The following is a 6,000-nucleotide window of genomic DNA, read 5'->3' as shown; positions in this document are numbered from 1 at the left end:
AAGGATATATATAAATATAAATATAAAATATAAAATAGAAATAAAAATATAAAAAGGATAATATAAACAAAATATATTTGCTAAGATAGTCTTAATACTTTTGCACATTTAACTTGACTCTTAGGGATCATTTTTTGATTTAAAGACATAGATATATATGTTTATGCACAGGCCATAATTTGCTATGCAGCACTGATGATGCACCATTTCCTATAATAGTGCTTTTCTCTTGAGGTATTTTCTAAGGCACTGTCACCCTCCCCGCATATTTGGATGCTGTTGCTTACTTGATCTTACTGGAAGGTTTAATAAAAGGTTTTCAGACAACAAGTAAAATTCATATTCTTTCCCCGAAGTGTTTCTTTAATAATCTCTTGACTTTTGTAACAAGAAGTTGCAATTATACTCTTATGCCAGCAGGACAATCAAGTGCTTGCATGAACAGGCAGTGAAAATTCCACGACTGCTATCTGACCTAAAACAACTTTAAGGTAGGTATCAAGAACAATGCACTCTAATTTTACAGATGTTAAATGTGTGCGTGGGGGGCTTTTTAGGACTTTCTACTCACTGTTCCTAGCATTCAGAACTTCTTAGCCCTCAGTAGTCTACATTGCGCTGTCATTCAGTAACTACACTGACTTCCTCTAGGAACAAAATTGAAGGCTAAGGCAATTTGACATCTATCTGCTGCTATTTATTACCAACTTTCAAGTCTGTTCTCTGCTACTGATATTGTTTTGGCTCTTTTTAATCACAGTGTGATTCCTGTTATTTAGCATGTGTTTTGTGTAAATAATGGCCCTTAAACGTGATTAATTGTGCCTCTCATATGTGATGACTACTAGGATCATACACAGAAGACAGTTCTTTTAGCACTGTTGACCTCTGTAATGATCTCTCAGTTTTAAGTTTAACCAGAGGCCACCTGGAATTTACTAATAGTCACTCAGAAGTGAACTTGATCAGTGATTACCACCCTCATCTAAGTGTTTGGATTTTCTTCTTCCTCAGAGTCAAGTTCGTGCTCAGAAATTACTGGCAGACATTTTCTCCTTGCTTTTTAAAACTCATAATCTCCATGCCCAAGGAGACTGAAAACTTCCCAAAGTTTACTGTGCTGTTTGCTTCTCTCAGGAAACCTAAGATGTTCTCTTGCAAAGAAGAGTGTGACCTGATATAGCTAAGAATTCCCTGAAGCCTAAATATTTAAATATTTGTTATTCTTCTTTCCCTGGAGCCTCATAGTCCGCATATCTAGATGTATGCCTTCCTGTGATATTTATATGGTGATCTTCTCTTTTTATCTCCTTCTATTTATTAGGATTCTCCTACAACAGGACTGTTACTGCATATGATTGTATCTATGTTCAGGAAAAGGAAATAGTTTCTACTACTGTATTTACTTTCCTATTCTGAAGATATTAATTAATCTATCTTCTAACCTCCCTTTTTCTCTCTCCTCTTTCCCCTCTTTTTTCCCTTCCTATTTTACATGTTTTTCTTCTTCCTTTGGCGCCAACATAACTGAATTTTTTTCCTTCTTTATTTTCTGCCATTCACTCCATTTTTTTCCTACTCCATGTTGCCGCTCTGTATACTCTGTTCTTTGGGGAGTTTGCATCAACCTACGTGTTTCTATAACTCAGACTACAACACTTTTGGAGCCCCAACATTGACATTTGTCTAGAGTTCAAGATCAAGCTGAATTTACTTTTAAAGAAGAGACATTTACTGAAGAAAAAGTTTATTGCCCTGTTTTGGCCAACTAAGACAGAAAATTATTTCAGGAGGAAGGGAAGGAATGGCAAATGACCTGCATATACAACATAGCTTTAGAAAAATGGATAAAACAAACTCAGCAGGTAATTAGACTACATGTCAGGAAACAAAGATAGGAAAAAGCATGCATTGACCTAAGATGGACTATTTAGTATGTGACTCCAGATGGAAACAAAATGAAAAGCTAAAAGAAATACTGGCTTTCAAAATGTTTTGGGTTTTTTTTCACCCTGAAGAAGGTAATAGTTTCCTACTTGTTGATAGTGAAAAAGATATTTTCAGATTTATTGATGTATTTGCATTGATCTATCCACATTGACTTGCCTCTGATGAGACATTAATAAATGTACATTGTGAAATAACCTATAGATAGCATTGTACTCTGTGGTCATTGAAAACAAATCCAAATTCAAGGTGCTCCTGTGGATAATGAGCCATTGTTGTGGTGTAATTATCATAATGTTCTATGCCCTTAGGTAAGAGGTGCGTGGACACAAACACAATATTTTAATTTCGCAAAAATTTACACACTCAATTTAGCATTTTTTTCCATCCAGAAGCATGAGTACATGCACAACAGACTTTTTCTAATTCTCTAACCTGTAACAATTAATTGATCGTTAACTAAGTCTAGTTACTCCCCCAGCCAATTAGCTTCTATCGGAAGACTATCTTGTGGAGGTTTATGCTCACTCGCCCAATATGTTTGATCACTGATATTATTATTATAGATTTTCTTACAAGTAATCCAATTATACCAGTATTACACCATATAGAAGCTGCTTTATGAGTTAGACTAAGATAATTACAAAATAAATTCATTAGAAATACAGTACGATTGTCTTAGGCTTCCCTACAAAGCAAATCTTGATTATAAACCAAATGTCATAATAAATTGGGGCTATAAATGAAGATCTAAGTCTCAGTTTTGATTTCCAAGTCTCTCATTTTATAATACAAGTTCGAACTGACATAGGTTCCTACTGACCATTATGCTTTAATATGAAAGATAAGGGTATATTATTTGTTAAGCAATCTTAATATACAGTTGGGTATGAATATTGCATTTTGTAATTGAAATGCCACACAGGTGTAAGAATTTATATATAAAAGAAAATCTTAAGACTGGAGAGAATGTTAGATTATAGATATTTAGATCAATTATATATTTAACACAAAATTATTATTGAGTTATATATAGAATTGATAAGCAGCAAGGATTTATTATACAACACAGGGAAATATAGCCATTGTCTTGTAATAACTTTAAATAGAGTATAATCTATAAAAATATTGAATCAATATATTGTACACCTGAAAGTAGTATAATATTGTAAATCAACTATACTTCAATTAAGAAAAAAGAGTCTTCTACGGGACTTCCCTGGTGGCACAGTGGTTAGGAATCGCCTGCCAATGCAGGCGACATGGGTTTGAGCCCTGGTCTGGGAAGATCCCACATGCCCTGGAGCAGCTAAGCCCACGAGCCACAACTGATGAAGCCCACGCACCTAGAGCCGGTGCTCCGCAAAAAGAGAGGCCACCGCAATGAGAAGCCCACGCACCGCAACGAGGAGTAGCCCCCGCTCGCTGCAACTAGAGAAAGCTTGCGTTCAGCAACGAAGACCCAAAGCAGCCAAAAATAAATAAATAAATGAATTAAAAAAAAAAAAAAAAAAGAGTCTTCTAGAAACCATGGGTTAAATAAATGGCAAATCAAGAAAAAAAAATGGATAGGCTTGAAAATGATGGCTCTATATACAAAGGATTTTTTCCATTGAATTGATTATTTAAAATCAACCTAAAATCAAATTTAATCAAAAAATGCTACTTAAATTTCTGAAACATATCTTTACCTTGTTTGCTATTATTCACATGTAAACTAAACAAGAAGTTGGTACTGTATGCAAATAGTTTTTATGCTTTATTTTTGTGTAGAAGAAAAGGCTTGAAAATAAACCTGAAGGTTCAAACTTTAAAATTCAGCAACTGACCAAAACTCTATTTTCTGTTAGGGAAGAACAAACATTTCAGTATCATAATTCTAACAGTACACTATCATCACTTTTGATCTCAATATTTTGAATATATTTTACACTTTCTCATTTAATGTTTACAGAGTCACCAGGAAGTTGCAACAAAAGATTAGTGCATTTTATTAATGTTCACTGAAAATAAATACTTTGTATATTAGGCATCAATTTTAAAATATATAACTCATTTATTTTTTTAATAAATTTATTTATTTTTGGCTATGTTGGATCTTCGTTGCTGCGCGCGGGCTTTCTCTAGTTGCGGCGAGCGGGGGCTACTCTTCGTTGCGGTGTGCAGGCTTCTCACTGCAGTGGCTTCTCTTGTTGCGGAGCACGGGCTCTAGGTGCACGGGCTTCAGTAGTTGTGGCACACGGGCTCAGCAGTTGTGGCTTGCAGGCTCTAGAGCACAGGCTCAGTAGTTGTGGCTCACGGGCTTGGTTGCTCCGCGGCATGTAGGATCTTCCCAGACCAGGGCTTGAACCCGTGTCCCCTGCATAGGTAGGTGGATTCTTAACCACTGCACCACCAGGGAAGCCCCCAAAATACATAACTCATTTATGAAAAATATATCATTTACAATCTTAATTTGATTACTGTAATTTACTCAAAAGACAAGATTCTTGTCTGGAAAGAATAAAGCATGTCTTTATCTTTAGTTCTATACCTTTTTCTACTTTTATCACAAGTTTCATATCATGGTGGTAGCCATCAAGGAAAGAAAAGTAGTAATCTCTAGGAGGCAGAGAATTACAGTGGTCTCCAAGCCTTAGCAATTTATCTTTCTAAAGAGTAATCTGGTTTTAATACCAGGACAGTCAAAGAAGGGAAATGAGAACTTTTTTTAAAGTTACCAAAGAGTCAGTGGGATGCAAACAGATCAAAATCTATGTGAAAGAAGTTCTGCTGGGAAAGGATTTGGGAGAGAAAGTTATTCTTTATTAAATGATGCCAGTAATACATCAGAGCTTACTGGAAACCTGTATTTAATGCTATTAAATGGGTCAGGAAACCAAAGCTAGAAGATTACCACCATTGTTCTTAATAGTCTAAGAAATGTGGCAGTATCATCATCAAAAGCAAGTTCTTTAAATAGTCACTTTCTTCAAATAATTTTTGACAATCTTACATCTTTTTCATATAAATGTGTTTATTTTTTATTTGGCTTTTCTTTTACTTTTTAACATTCAATATGGCCATGTAACTTTTCACTTAAGGTATTTCATGACTGGCTTTCTTAACAAGAAATGTAGAATCAAATGTCTTTTCCTAGAGGAAGTAAAATTGAACAATTAATTTTATATTTTAATTTGTTACAATAATATGCTGAAAGAAATAGATCCAGTGACAAAGAAAAACAGAATTGAAATACGATCAATTCATAATATATCCACTGGGATTTGTTCCTGAGAACCACAATAATATAGTTCACTCCTAAGCCAGTATATAGTCAAAAATTTACCTCTAATCTTGAAATTGTAAGAGTTCCTAAAACTTGACTTACTAGAATTACTCCATTATCGAGTAATTCAGCTGATTGCAATTTTATTTTAGTTACATTGAGATCTATCTTGATCATAGGATATACAAATATAAACAGCTTCTCTCAAATATACTTATTTTGTGAGACTCAGAGAAGATGAGTAAGTTGGCACTCTAGGCGACAAAGTTAGTATTTTGCTTAATAAAGTACATGTTAGTGGGACTTCCCTGGCGGTCCATTGGTTAAGGCTCTGCACTTCCAATGCAGGGGGTGCAAGTTCCATCCCTGGTCGGAGAACTAAGATTCCTACATGCCGCTTGGTGCGTCCAAAAAATAAATAAATAATCTTTTTATGTTAGTAATCTATTACTTTAGTGATCTTTTCATGTCATATTTGATTTAAAAAAAACACTTGTACAATGACAGATTGTAAAATAAATCTCTTATTTCCTTAAATGATACTCATTTTGCTTTTATTTATTTTCCTTCCAGTTTTATTGAGATATAATTGACATACAATAATGTGTAAGTTTAAGGTGTACAGCATAATGATTTGACTTATATAATTCATGAGCTGCTGTTCACAATATTGTGAAATAATGTTCACAATAAGTTAGTGAACATCGATTACCTCATATAGATGTAAAATAAAAAGAAAAGAAATATTCTCCTTGTGATGAGAACCCTTAGGATTTACTCCATTA

The sequence above is a fragment of the Balaenoptera physalus genome (genome assembly GCF_965194825.1).
Source record: "Balaenoptera physalus genome assembly, chromosome: 9".
In the NCBI taxonomy this organism is placed as follows: domain Eukaryota; kingdom Metazoa; phylum Chordata; class Mammalia; order Artiodactyla; family Balaenopteridae; genus Balaenoptera; species Balaenoptera physalus.
This window is presented reverse-complemented; position numbering follows the sequence as displayed.